Source organism: Saimiri boliviensis, chromosome 15 (genome assembly GCF_048565385.1).
Source record: "Saimiri boliviensis isolate mSaiBol1 chromosome 15, mSaiBol1.pri, whole genome shotgun sequence".
NCBI classification, from domain to species: Eukaryota; Metazoa; Chordata; class Mammalia; order Primates; family Cebidae; genus Saimiri; species Saimiri boliviensis.
The window spans coordinates 44,485,639-44,501,375 of NC_133463.1; the positions used below are offsets into that span (position 1 = coordinate 44,485,639).

General features: G+C 38.9%; 1 protein-coding gene across 2 annotated transcripts in view; it reads left to right on the forward strand.

Moving 5' to 3' along the window:
- PAG1 (phosphoprotein membrane anchor with glycosphingolipid microdomains 1) overlaps window positions 1–15,737 on the forward strand; it is a 67,489-nt gene that overhangs the window by 8,763 nt on the left and 42,989 nt on the right. For both annotated transcript variants that reach the window (XM_074386956.1, XM_074386955.1), the window contains exon 2: window positions 3,216–3,309. The gene's annotated coding sequence lies outside the window, so the exon portion shown is untranslated. The remainder of the gene's footprint in view (window positions 1–3,215; window positions 3,310–15,737) is intronic.

A 15,737-nucleotide genomic window follows, 5' to 3' on the forward strand; every position in this document is an offset into this window, starting at 1 on the left:
CATGATAGTTTGCAACGGAGCTAAGTTGTCTGCTTAGTGTAACAACTCTCATGATTCAGCTAAAATTATTTTGGAGTTTGCCATATTTTTTAAGATTGATCTGGAAAATAACTGATGCTTATAACATCCAAATCCTTGGAATATTAATTTTGACAAGAGCTTTATTTAGATGTAGTTCACATACCATACAAGTCACCTGTTTAAAGTGCAACCATCAATTCTAGGACATTTTCATCACCCCTTCTTCCTCAGCCCTAAGGAACACAAATCTACTTTCTATGTCTATGTATTTGTCTATTTTGGACATTTCTTATAAACATATAATCATATAATATATAATATTTTTTTGTGACTGGTTTATTTCACTTAGCATGTTTTCAAGGTTCATCCATGTTGTAACATGTACCAGTATTTTATTCTATTTTATGGCTGAATAATATTCTTTTTTATGGATATACCACATTTTGTGTATAACCACTCACCAGTTGAGGGGCACTGTTTCTCCTTCTTTGACTGTTATGAATAATGCTTCTGTGAATATCTATGTGCAAGTTTTTGTGTGGATGTATATTTTCATTTCTTTTGCTATATACCTAGTAGAATTGCTGGGTCCAATGGTAACTCTCTGTTTAAGATTCTGAGGAACTACCAGACTATTTAAAAGCAGCAGTGTCATTTTACATTCCCATCAGCGGGGCATGGGGATTCTGATAACTCCACATCCTCTTAACACTTGTTATTAGCTTAGACATGTTTGTTATGGCCAAGTACAGATCACTAGGAAGGTATTAAGTGATATCTCATTGTGGATGATTTCCACTTTGTTGTTGGCTACTGATGTTGGCATCTTTTCATGTGTTTTTTGATTATTTGTATTTTTTTATGGAGAAATGTCTCTTTGGATCCTTTGCCCATTTTTGGGGGAGTTATTTATCATTTTATTATTAAGTTTTAAGAGCTATTTATATATTCTATATGTCAATCCCTTATCACATATGATTTGCATATATTTTCTCCCATTCCTTGGGTTGTCTTTTTATTTACTTGATATTGTCCTTGAAATTACAAATATTTTTATTTTAATAAAATCCAGTTTATCTGTTTTTTTCTTTAGTTGGCTTGTGCTTTTGGGGTCATGTGCCTCTGCCAAGTCTGAGCTGATGAAGATTTAGCTCTTTGGTTTTTTTCTAACAGTTTTGTACTTTTTGCTCTTACCTTTAGGTATTTGATCCATTTTGTGTTAACTTTTTCTGTGGTCTGAGTTTATTCTCTTGTATATGGCTGTCTAGCTGTTCCAGAACCATTTGTTGAAGAAGCCTGTTTTTCCCCATTGCATAGTCTTGGCAGCCTTGCCAAGAACTCAATTGGCCATACAGTTGAAGGAATATAAATATATGGGTTCATTTATGGATGATAAAGCATTGAGCTCTATGTGTGTCCTTATGATAGCACCACAGTGTCTTGATGACCTTGTTTCCTTGGAATATTTTTAAGTTGCAAAATGTATGTTCTGAAAATATAGAACTATGTACCATTTTTGTATTATTAAATTAACTGTCAAATCTTGTCTCTAATTTTCAAATTAGCATCTTATTCATATCTGGTAATAGGGAAAGCACATCCAAACATTATTTTTAATACACATTAATAGAATTTGACATTTTTAAAGAAAATTGTTAATTCTTTACATTTTACCTTATTTAACTATAAATATTTGCAGTTAAATTGCAGCACTTTGATTTAGATAATTAAATCTTGCTCATATTTCTGACTAATTCAGGAGAATTCCCTGGATTGACCATGATGACATGGAAAAGTGGAGAGGTTTAGGGTTGGAATCTACATCTCAATATATCTGCATGGCAGGGGTTCAGAAGGAAGCTTGTCCTGAAGTCTAATAAAGGAGTGGCATGATGGCTTGGGAACTCAGTTGTCTATCAAGCCCTGCACCCAGCGAAGCTGTCTCCTAGTTGGTGTGATTGACAGTAGAAAGACCTGGAGTTGGGTTAGAAGAAGATAGCCCATGATTGTGTGTCTTGTTCTGATCTTTTTAAACTTATTAAAAGAAAATAATAATGTAGCTGAATGTCGTGGCAAACAAAAGGCAGCAGTTTCTCACTTTCTAACTGTCAAGGAAATAATAGATATACCTCAGGATAATATAAATATTCTGCTGACTCTGCTATGGGAGAAAGCAGCACACAGTCTAAGATGATAATATGTGGTTCTAACAAAAGAACATTAGTAGATGCAAATCTAGAAGGCTCATGTTCCACTCAGTTTGTTATATTGGAAATCAGGAGTTATGCCTCAGTTGGTTAAAATGATTGAGATGTTCTGAATCTTAGTCAACAGCCAGGATATTCTCCTTGGAGTGTGAACACAGTCGTTCTTTTATTTGTTCGTTGATTCATTAATTCATTCCATCCCTCTTCCCTCCTCCATTTCACACTGCACTTGTCATGGTGTCTTATGTAAAGTAAGTGTTCAATATGGGAGAGACTTATTTGAGGATGGAAAGAGAAGTAGAGAGAAAGAGGGGCAGAGGAAGGGCTAGACACCAAAAATAGGGCAAAACCACAGATAGGATTGGGGAGCTGGTGAATCAGGAGGGACAGCAAGGGAAGTTGCCAATGTAGCCTTTCCTTTTCTGCACATCTTCCTCATTCCCACAGCAGAATACATGAAGGGATGGCTTGGGGCTAGGTCTGCAAGTAGTCCAGGTCACACTGTTCACTCTGCACCAGTTTCCTTTTAATAAGAAATTTTCTGAATTGAATCACAGCTTACCTTACCAAAAAGTGTAAATCTTCTTTTTAAACAAATCATTTGTTTTATTTCAAATTTCAGAAAACAGTTATTTGGATTTTAATATCACTGTAGTAACACAGAGATTTACTTGGCATAAACTAGGAAAAATATGGTAAGAACAAGTAAATTGATTTGTATTTGATTAGACACTGACCTGACTTTTTTTAATAAAAACTTTTGGGGGGATGGGGAGATAAGAACTTTATTGAAAAATTTTTATTTAATTATTCCTGTCTATAATTGTGCCTCCACTTTGCCTTTTGCTTTGTTCAGGGAGGATATAAGAATATAATGCTCAGTGTTTGATGTAGGAACACTAGCATTTTTACAGTGAACTGAACAAGTATCTTTCACAGTGTATACGCATCTGCCTTTTTTCTAACTTTCCTTCTCTTGGGTTATAGGCCAAGAAAGAAGAGAAAACTCTCACCACAACATTTCGAAGGGGATACATTGCCAGAATTTGGAATACTCTTCTGGACAAACGTTTTCTCCAGGGTAAATATTACCATTGTACCAATAAGGGAGCACATCATTAGAATTTTCAAATGGCAGCGGTACAGCACAAAGGTTTAATTGTTTAGTCTCATACAGACCTAGAGTGATATGAGAAAAAGAGAGAGAAGGAGAGAGAGAGAAGGAAGCAGTGCTGTGGGGGCCTCCTGCAGCCTCTTCTAAATGTGTTACCAGGAGGATGCCATCAGAATCTGGGAGTTCACTGGGCCGGACGAAAAATGTGTGGGAAATGAGGAAGAAAGGAGAGACTGGCCTTTTTTCTTCATGTTACAGATACTTGTGAACACAAAAGCCAGTGGGGTTTGATTATAAAAATAACAATTTATCTTTAACGAGGAAAAAAAACGAGTAGTTTCCTTTAGAGATTAAAATAAAATATACACTATATTCATATCACAAGTGGGGAAAGCCTGAATCATAATATTTTGCACCAACTGAGACAAGTATGAAAGATTTTAAGGAACTCCATGTTCTTCTATGAAAATACTTGTTAAGTAAGTCTTTAGAAAACCTTTTATTGGTTTGTGAGAAATGCTTTATGAAGTTCTTGTTTTGGAAATCGTATCTTTAATGCCTCTTGTGGGGAAGTGTGTGTGTGTGTGTGTGTGTGTGCGTGTTTGTGTGTGTGTGTGTGTGTGTGAGACAGAGTGAGAGAGACAGAGAGACCAAAGAAGAATCTGTCAGCATGATACTCTGTGTTTCACAGGAGTAACTCTAGGCGCTTTCTTTATGAATCATGAGCTCAGTGGGAATAAAGGCTTAACAGAAGCAGCTGAATTCATAGTCAGCTTCAGCATTCATGAATTAGCTGCCAATATTTTAGCACAAATTGCTATGTCATTTCTATGAAGTTCCCCTGTCGCTGCTCAGTCTGGAGCTAAAAGCTGTTTTATTTTATCTGATGAAATGCCTAAATTTTATCTGATGCAACACCTCCTTCCTTCCTTATAAAGATATTTGTGTAACCCACACACACAGAAATGCAAAAACATACGATCTCATTTAAAAGAAAATAAACTTGTCAACTTTCCCTGTTTAGAAGTTAATATGACATAGTTGGCACTGTTCAGCCCTTAGTGTTGTAGAAGGCAGTTTCAGACTGACGAGGGGAGAGTCCTGTTTGTCTCCTCGGTCCTCATCCTGGTTATTCTCTGAAGGGCTTGGAGTGAGGGGAATGTAGGCTGTACATTGGAGGAGAATTTTGTGATACTATTCATTCTCTGTTCTGACAGAGAGGACATTGTTTGTTCACTGTAACAGGCTTGGCAGGAATCTGTGCTGTGCATACAGAATGGGAAAATAGCAGAGCAGTGGGAAATCTCAAAATTCTAAGCAGCAGATCAGCTTAGAGATTTTTCAAAAATCTATTTTAATAGCTTCTCATTACTGTAGATGTAAGTCATAATTTGGGGAAATAGTTTTCCTTTCAGTGATAGTTTTTTTCACATTGCATTTTGCCTGTGTTACATGAAAAAAAAGTCTCTAAGATAGCAGAATGCCTATCCAAGTACTGTAGTAACAAGAATTAAAATCATGGAAGTTTAGAAATACTTGATGAACTCGCTAGTCCTGCTTTGATATTGCCCTTTGTATGTCAGCATTCACATTGGTAGAAATGAAAATTAACCTATGTACGTCATCTGGTGGTTCACAGAAGTGAGTGTGTGCTGCCAAAGATACATTTAAAGATGTGCCTTGAGGTAGAGGTGCACTGCTGGTGAGAGGGAGCCATGCCCCAAATGCTGAGAACTTTAAAGGCAACAACTATAAAAGCAAAGGCTCAAAGCAGCATGCAAACCCGGAATTGGAAACTGAACTGGCCATGACTGAGGCCTGGTGTTTCTGCTGCTTGAGGCTATGTGTTTCTACTCTCCCTGAGTACAAGGAGTCGGCAATATGATGGTCCCTGATAGCCCCCGGTGTCTGGGCACTTGGTGTGTGCGCGTGCGTGCTAGGCTACTGTGTTCACAGGCAGTGTGTGAGCTAGAGAGTGGGAGAGCTTGCCACCAGCAGCCCCAACAGCAGGTGTGGGCGACCTCGTCCTTACACTTACAGAGAAATTTATCATTACTTCCCAATCTTGGCCTATATTTTTAAGAGCAGCTCCCTGGATATTTTTTTTAAAACTACATAATATAAATTATGAGACTTCTAAAATTATATCTGTGGTAGTATCAGTATACAGTAGAGCACTGGATTACTTTTTATATAGCCTGCATAAGGGTTAATCTTACGTAACAAAAGCAGGTCCTTTGCTCCACCACTAGTGACATGATTCACATATACTATGTGCTTTGTTGTTTTTAAGTTTCCCAGTCTTTTAAAATAAGTTTGTTAGACAATCCTTTTGATGATGCACGTTTGTCTTTTAAAACGTGTATAGAAATTGGCTGGCTGTCGTGGCTCATGCCTAAATTTCCAGCACTTTGGGAGGCCAAGGCAGGCAGATTGCTTGAGTCCAGGAGTTCAAGGCCAGCCTGGGCAACATGGCTGAAACCCCATCTCCACAAAAATTACAAAGATTAGCCAAGCATGGTGGCATGCACCTGTAGGCTCAGCTACCTGGGAGGCTGAAGTGGGAGGATCACTTGATCCTGGGAGGTAGAGGCTGCAGCGAACTGAGATCACACCTCTGCCTCCAGACAGGGACAGAGCAAGACCCTGTCTCAAAAAAAAATGTATAAAAATATATTTACATGATGGTACCTTCAAGTACCTTACAAAGATAGCAAGAAAAAATAACCAAGTCTTTAATACACTCTTTCCCTTTCTTGTTTCTATTTGGTACATTTTTTGGTCTGTTTTTCAAGCAGTTTTTATTTTATTGTTTTCCACAGCTGAGTTAAGGATTACCGAGGGACGTGAGGTTGAGGCAGGGCCAGGCTCTCCTGGTCCAGCCAGGGACTCCTTGGAGGTGCTGCCTGCAGCAGCAGGACCAGCAGGCCCCTGGAAGATACCGCCGTGTGCAGGGTAATTGCTGGCCCATCTGTGACTCTGCAGCCACGCCTCCTGTCCTGCCTGCTTGTTCCTTTTCTGCCGGGATCTCCGGCAACCCCCAAGGCCTGATCTTTAGCACACGCCAATGGCAGCTGGCTCTTCATAACATGTGACCACACCTCACCAGAAAGCTGGAAGAGCCTGCAGGCAGCTAAGTAAGCATGGGCACAGGCCTCATGTGTGTCATCATCACGGCTCGGGCAGGATGCCCCAAAGCACAGCACGCAAGGGCCTTGTTTCACCAATGTTATATGTCACCATCAATTATGAAAGAAAATGTTTACCTGTCAAGGGAAATTGGAGTAAACACTTAATGACACTATTTTATTTTGGGTTTTGTTTTGTTTTGTTTTGTTTTTCTGAGACAGAGCCTTGCTCTGTTGCCCAGGCTAGAGTACAGTGGCACCATCTGGGCTCACTTTGACGTCTGCTTCCCAGATTCAAGTGATTCTTACACCTCAGCCTCCTGAGTAGCTAGGATTATAGGTGAATGACACTATTTTATTTAACAAACACTTAATTTGTACCTACAGGGAGGCAAGCACTAGTCTAAGCACTTTGCAAATATTCCTGATCACCCTATTACTATTATTAACATTTCTGTTTTACCAAAGAGGAAACTAAAGCTCAGAGAAGCTAAGCAACTTGCCAAAGGGTAGAGTGACTTGCCATTGGCATCTACTTCAGGGTCTAGGCGTTAGGGCTCCATAGGTCTAAACACAGGTGTCCCTTGGACCATAGCAGAGCTTGCTTAACTGTCAGGCCCCTTTGGGCTCTGTGCACACACACGCTGCCCCCACAGAGGTACACACACCATGCTATGTTGTCATTTTTGGAACTCTGTCCCCACTGACTGATGGCATTTGCTCAGTGGAAGAAGAATTTGTCATCCCTGTCTTTCTAGAATTCACAGTGGGTGCAGACTAATGTTAATGGTAAAGAGGATTCCAGGCACCTCCTCCTGTGGCTGTCAGGGTGAGCCGCATCCTGTGGCGTGCCTGCAGAAGAGTGCCCAAGCAGCATGCAAAGAAAGGCCTAGGGTACTTCCCTGCCCTCCTTTACAGCTTCTTCACTGGTGAGTCCCGGGCCACCTTCACTGGTGAGTCCTGGGCACAGCACGGTGTAGCACCACCTGCCAGCATGGAGAGCAGCCGCTCTTCAGGATGGACTTTTGACAGTTCCTCCCTCCCCGCTGCCATGGGGATTTAGACAGTCGCACCTGCAGACCTATGTTAACCCAGAACTTCCCAAAGTGGAATCTGAGGAGTGTTGATGGGTGCAGCTCTCTCTCTCATTTGGATTCCCCCACAAGAGAAAAGAAAAAATGGTTTATTGGTGGTTGGATATGTTTGGGAGATGTGGGTTCAGCAGAATGAAATTGATTTACTTATTGCACAGGATTGCTCTGAATTTTCTTGTGACTCTCCAAAGCAACATGTAGAATGCAGAATTTCCTAAATTTTGTATCGCTTCAGGTCGGTGAAGATGTCTATCAACATCCCTTGGACAGTGTTGTCTTAAGGAGAGGTAAACAAAAAATAAAAAGCTAATGTCACAGGAGGCAACCAGATATTGAGGGAAAATCAATAAGCTATATTTTTGATCTCTAAATTCCAGTCTCTTTTTAAACTGATAGCTATTGGGACCTTAGAGCCTGAAATTTCTCATTTGTAAAATATGGAAGATGGAACTGAATTTTCTCTAAGCTTTTTTCTTCCTTGTAAGCTTGTTTGCTCCAGAAGAGTTTTAAGAATAAGATGCAATATACAACACATCAAATGGAAAATTGGTGAGGGGAAAATGAGACACAGAATATATAAGGTAGAAAACATGGACCAGACGCGGTGGCTCACACCTGTAATCCCAACACTTTGGGAGGCCAAGGTGGGCAGATCATGAGGTCAAGAGATCAAGACCATCCTGGCCAACATGGTGAAACTGCATCTTTACTAATAATACAAAAATTAGTCAGGCATGGTGATGAGTGCCTGTAGTCCCAGCTACTCAAGAGGCTGAGTGAGGAAGGAGAATTACTTGAACTTGGGAGGTGGAGGTTGCAGTGAGCCACGATTGTACCACTGCACTCCAGCCTGGCAACAGAGTGAGACTCCATCTCAAAAATAAAATAAAATAAAATAAAAAGATGGAAGAAGGAGGGAAGTTATTATGCAAAATTTGTTCTGTGAAATCCTTCATGGTTAATATGATAAAACCAAAGTTTGTTCTATGCTTTCTAAGGAACAGTTTGAAAAGGGAACTATGAACATAACTTCCTAATTAAGAGTCCTGATTAAAAACAAACATTTTTCTAGAAGAAACAACTGTTCCCAGTTTGAACAAATGTTTCCCATGGCTTTTAATGCTGTGGTATTGTCCTTTGGTCTTTTAGGTAGAAATTTCAGCTCTGTGGCAGAATGGCACCAAGATTTGGAACCTCAGTAGATACACTTCATAGGTACCTGTGTATACGTACATATTATATACATCATCCATGTTTACTGAACCATTGCATGTTGTAGTCCAGCCCAACTTGGGTCTTAACTCTGGACTCTGGAGTTTCTCCAGATCCTGGCAGGGCCTGTGCCAGGAGCCCGGGAATATCAGCCGCTCTCCAGGTGGCCTCCTTTATGCATCTTTACATCAGTTCTCCCTCCAGCATCTCTAACTTAGCTTTGACCAAGCCTGGATCTGCATTTCCCAACAGCCTCTTCACAAAATCACTGCGATACAAAGGTGTCCAGGGGTTTTACTCTGTTCTGGTAGTAAAGGTTCAGACCTAGGTTCCATTTTTAAAGTAATTATTAATAAATAAAATGATTACTTAAATATATTTAAGAAAATAATACTGCTTCAGGACTTCTTAAAGTATGTGAAGCTATTAGTGCCAGTCAGATGAGTGAACTTGCTTATGATTCACATAAACACTGCAAGCCCCCATGGTGGCTTTAATTAGTTTTTATAATTAGTCATGTACTGTTACTTTATACATATAATGGATAACTGATTAAAGACAGTGAGCAGAGGAAGCAACTGATGTGACGTTTATAACTGCAATCATCTGGTCAAAATTCTTACAGACTTTTCAAAGTGTAGATAATGTTTTATTTCCTGAACTGGGTGTTTATTTCTAAATATGGGTGTTTATTGCATTATTCTTTTAATCTTAAATATCTTAATATATTTGTAAAATTTTATATTAGCCTATTAGGTCATTTATATGGTATAAAATTCAATGTTGAAAAAAGAAAAAGTAATGATAGTCATATATAATTTGGCTTTTTTTTTTTTTTTTTTTTTTGGGATGGAGTTTCACTCTCGTTACCGAGGCTGGAGTGCAATGGCGCGATCTCAGCTCACCGCAACCTCCGCCTCCTGGGTTCAGGCAGTTCTCCTGCCTCAGCCTCCTGAGTAGCTGGGATTACAGGCACACGCCACCCATGCCCAGCTAATTTTTTGTATTTTTAGTAGAGACGGGGTTTCACCATGTTGACCAAGGATAGTCTCGATCTCTTGACCTCGTGATCCACCCGCCTCAGCCTCCGAAAGTGCTGGGATTACAGGCTTGAGCCACCGCGCCCGGCTTGGCTTTTTATTTGTTAGAAATAAATATTACTCTTTCCTGCTCTCTCTTTTTTCTCGCTCTCTCATTTTGCTTTGTCTCTCTTTCCTTACATTGTTTTTGATAAGCTGACAACACAGTCAAATGAAACACATTATTTATATTAACTGTAGAGAGTGTATGCAAACAGCAGCCTAAACCTTTTTTTATCTTGTCTTATTATTTTATACAAAAATTATTGTAGGTTGATTATTTTTGTCCATAATGCAAGATTACCAAATATTCATGAATGAAAACAACTTTTATCTGTTTATCTATCATGGCATATTAATTGTAGCTTGAAACTTATGTAATTGGTCCCAAAACCAAGTATATGCCCATTTGTCATTTCAAAAATTTGTCTACAAGTCATGCATTTCATTACATGATTAACTTAAAATAGACTAAGCAGCACATCACTGTTAAATAAGAAAAAAGTCAAATTAGAATTAGTAAAGTTTGTATTTAAATGAACTTGATAATGTAACCTTTAATGATTTACTTAAAATCAAATAATTTTACTTAAGTTACTTCTTACATGCCATAAAATTTTAAAATAATTAAAATATCTTCCACAGAGGTTTGCAAAGTTTATACAAGTCAAAACATATGAAACCTTTAAAGAAGTCAGGAAAAGATATTAAAATAATTATTTGTATTCATTTTAAAGAGAATCTTGCTGTTCTTGAGTAGATTACTGATAATTGGATAATGTGAGGTCTGGTCAGTAGCAGAAGGGAGATTAAAGGCCAATGGGATAGTCAGCTGATTTGAAGAAAATGTTATAAAGCAATTCTTGCTGTGCCTTGCTCTGTGTACATCATAGAAAAATCTCTTAATGATTCCCTGTCGCAGCTTTCAGTGAAAATCAAGGATTACCTCTTCCAATGAATACTAACCTTAAATAGTTATACAAAACCCTATACTGTTTTATGTTCCTTTTATTTATTGAAGGTATACATAGATGTTGATAGTATTTTGAAACACCAATTATAAATGAGTACCATTTTCCCAATAATATATGGGCATTATTGTGAAATGAAATACCTTTTACCTTTAATTAATTGATTGATGGGCATTATTGTGCCCATATATTATTGAGAAAAAATATGGTAAGTAAATTTTACATCTACTATTATATCCAAATGTGGCTAACAATTCAGAATGATTTAGATCAGCATGATTATTTTCCAGCAATATTGATGTTGCTTGGCTGTTCCAATTGTTAATTTTAAAACCCAACTGTCATCAGACTAACTATGATTTAGTAAAACTTCGGTAAACGTCTAAAGGAGGCTTTCAGTAAACATGATCTAAGGAAAAGGAAATATACAGAAATGAAGTTAAGTTTTACATTGAATTAATTGAAGTAAATTGCAGCATTTTTCTGAATTGCAGCTAGCTTTCATTTTCAGACTTGGGAAGAACAAGTCATTTGTACCAGGAAGTAGATGGTAAAGCACTATGTTTGGCAACTTAGGAAACATTTTTAGCATTTGAATTTCCCTATTTATAGTACAGCATCAGGCATAGTAAAATGTTTGGCATTTCTATAAGGGATGCAAACGCCTTAACATTCACTGTTGTGATCTAACAATTCATTTCAGAGTAAGATGAATCAGTCTTGTTTGGAAAATGTTTTACACAAATACTGGCAAGGAAACTATCACTGCATTTCTGTGGATTTAAAAAATGCAGACTCCTCTAAACTAAATGACGACAAATTGCACAATTTTTTTCTTTCTTCTGCATTACTATGCTTCTGTGTGAACTGACTTTTATTACTCCAAATTCTCACACTACTCTGCTCCATTCCTTGCTTTTTAGGTTTCGTTAATCCATGCCAGAATCAGAAACTCTGTTTCCAGGCCCTTCTAAATATCAAATTCTTTTTAACCTAGCCTTTCTTTAAACCACAGTGTTTTTCCCATAATTGAAACTACAGATTATTTCATTAACATATGCCCTTTTCTTTTACATTAGAGAACATGAAAATTGTAATTTGTAAGATTTACCCTTAATTTGCTACATAGAAGAAAAATATTCATATTCTCTGTCTTTCTCTATCGCTCACACACAAGCACACACACACACACACACACACACACACACACGAAAAATGAGCAGACTAAATGTAATGCAGCATCCTAGATGGGATCTTGGAACCAAAAATAAAAGGATCAAGAAAATCTGAATAATAATAGTAATAATAATAATAATAATGTACCAATATTGGTTCATTAATTGTAGCACATGTACCATACTAATGTAAGATGTTAATAATAGACTAGAAAAAATACAGCAAATGCATTTATAACTAATGTATTAAATAACCATAGTTGACTCCAGCCTGTTTTGTATAAAAAGTGATAATGATGTCTCCTGTTGTCAGTGTCTTCTACTGAACATAGCCATCTATAGCAGAGGCTGACAAAATCCAAGTATTTGGCAAAAGCTGGGGACCAAATCCAGCCCTGCCACCTGTTTCTGTAGGGCTTGAACACACTTCACTGTTATCTTCCAGATGCCCCTAGTGGGGCGAGAGGATGCAGGTTCAGATGTCCTGGGCTCCATTCCCAGCCATTTGGTGTTATGGGTATTGTTTGACTTGTTTAACCTTTCTGGATGTCATTTTTCATATCTGTGAAGTCAGGGGGTCAAAACAGATTTTTCAGAACCTGTGGTTTAGAGAATTTTGATTCTGAATGTGTGTTGGAGGTCCATATGTGATTACAGCATAGAGTTTATTGAAGATGAAATTTTGGCATTAAAGCAATTTGCATGCATTATGTATCCACTATATAGTTTATAACATAGGATTACCCATCACTTTTCAGCACTTTTGAACTCTACCAAAAAAGAAGTAATCACAAAAAAGAACACTATTGCCGTGTGTATTAGTCTGTTCTCATGCTGCCAATAAAGACATACACAACACAGGGTAATTTATAGAGGAAAGAGGTTTAATGGAATCACAGTTCCACATGGCTGGGGAGGCCTCACAATCATGGTGGAAGGCAAAGAAGAAGCAAAGGCACATCTTACATGGCAGCAAGCAAGAGAGAGCCTGTGTAGGGGAACTCCCATTTATAAAGCCACGAGATCTCATGAGACTCATTCACCATCACAAGAACAGCATGGGAAAGACCCGCCCACAATGATTCCATCTCCTTCTACCAGGTCCCTCCCACAACATGTAGGAATCATGGGAGCTACAATTTAAGATGAGATTTGGGTGGGGACACAGCCAAACATATCATTCTATTCCTGGCCCCTTCCAAATCTCATGTCCTCACATTTCAAAACCAATCATGCCTTACTAGCAGTACCCCAAAGTCTTAACTCATTTCAGCTAACTAAAAAGTCCACAGGCTAACGTCTCATTTGAGACAAGGCAAGTCCCTTTCACCTATGAGCCTGTAAAATTAAAAGCAGGTTAGTTATTTCCCAGATACAATGGGGGTACAGGCATTGGGTGCGTACATGCATTCCAAATGGAAGAAATTGGCCAAAACAAAGGGGCTACAGGCCTCATGCAAGTCCAAAATTCAATAGGATAAACATTAAACCCTAAAATGACCTTTGACTCCGTGTCTCACACCCAGGGCATGCTGATGTAAGAGGTGGGTTCCCACTGCCTTGGACAGCTCTATCCCTGTGGGTTTTTAGGATACAGCCCCCATACTAGCTGCTTTCACAGGTGGGTGTTGAGTGTCTGTGACTTTTCCAGGTGTGCAGTGCAAGCTGTCGGTGGATCTACCATTCTGGGGTCTGGAGGCCAGTGGCCCTCTTCTCATAGTTGTACTAGGTACTGCCCCAGTGGGGTTTCTGTGTGAGGCCTCCAACCCCACATTTCCCTTCTACAGTGCTCTAGCAAAGGTTCTCCATTAAGGACCGCCCCTTGCAGCAAACTTCTGCCGAGACCTACAGGCATTTCCATATGTCCTCTGAAATCTAGGTGAAGGTTCTGAAACCTCAGTTATTGACTTCTCTGCACCCATAGGCCCAATGCCATGTGTAAGCCATCAAGGCTTGGGGCTTGCACTCTCTGAAGCAAGGGGCTGAGCTGTATGTTGGCCCCCTTTAGCCATGGCTGGAACTGAAGCAGCTGGGATGCAGGGCACCATGTTCTGAGGCTGCACAGAGCAGGTGGGCCCTCTGCCTGGCCCATTAAACCATTTTTCCTTTCTAGGCCGTCAGACATGTGATGGGAGGGGTTGCTGGGAAGGTCTCTGACATGCCCTGGAGACATTTTCCCCATTGTCTCGGTGATTAACATTTGGTTCCTCGTTACTTAGGCAAATTTCTGCAGCCAGCTTGAATTTCTCCCCAGAAAATGGGTTTATCTTTTTTATCACATCATCAGGCTATAAATTTTCCAAACTTTTATGCTCTGCCTTCTCTAGAATGCTTAGAAATTTATTCAGCCAGATACCCTAAATCATCTGTCTCAAGTTTAAAATTCCACAGACCTCTAGAGCAAGGGCACAGTGTGCCAGTCTCTTTGCATAGCAAGAGTGATCTTTACTCCAGTTCCCAACAAGTTTGCCATTTCCATCTGAGACCACCTCAGCATGCACTTCATTGTCCCTATCACTATCAGCATTTTGACCAAAGTCATTCAACAAGTGTCTAATAAGTTCCAAACTTTCCCACATTTTCCTATCTTCTTCTGAGCCCTGCAAACTATTCCAACCTCTGCCTGTTACCCAGTTCCAAAGTTGCTTCCACATTTTCAGGTATCTTTATAGCAGCACCCCACTCCTGGTATCACTTTACTCTATTAGTCTGTTCTCATGCTGCTAATAAAGACATAGACAAGACTGAGTAATTTATAAAGGAAAGAGGTTTTATGAAATCACAGTTACACGTGGCTTGGTAAGCCTCACAATCGTGGTGGAAGGCAAAGAAGAAGCAAAGGCACATCTTACATGGCATCAGGCAAGAGAGCATGTGCAGGGGAACTACCCTTTATAAAACCATCAGATCTCATGAGACTTATTCACCATCATGTGAACAGCACGGGAAAGACCTGCCCCCATGATTTAATCACCTCCAATTTGGTCCCTCCCACAACACATGGAAATCATCGTAGCTGCAATTGAAGAGAGATTTGGAGGGTACACAGCCAAACCATATCGCCATGTGAGTCACTTATGTACTAGGAAGGCAAGACCACAGTTTTTTGAAATGCCCATGTTGAATCTGAGCTCAAAATTATATTAAAATATTAAATTGTACTTTAATTTGTGATAAAGTGGTACATCCAAATGATAATGTATACTTTCAGAAAGAAAAATTTTAGGCTAATATGTTTTTAGATTGTACACTTAAATGCAATTTAGCTTGAATTTATTATTCAGTATAGTGAATAATATTATGTGGTATTTAATTTAGGCCAATAAAATTTTGAATAACTAATTATGTTAAGGCCTTTAAGAAAGTTAAGACTTTGCCAGATGTTCATATTATGCTTGTTGAGTTAATTATCAGGAAGTTACTTATCTGATCATTGTTTCTTAATTTCTTTTGAGCCAGTCATTGTCCATTATAAGAAATTATTTTCCAGCTATAGTATTTCAGTGCTGGGTTTTGATAATAGACATATCAAAAAGGTTTATTTAGGACTGCCTTTAAAGTTAAATCTGATAATAATCATTTGACTAGTAGAGGCACTCCAGGAAAAGGTTGAGTAATGGCTCTCCACTTTGGCTACTCAGTAAAATTACCCAAAGGACCGTTTAAATTCCCATCTGCAGGTGTACCCCCAAACTAATTAAGTCAACTCTGGAGGCATTTTTTAAAGCTCCCAAGG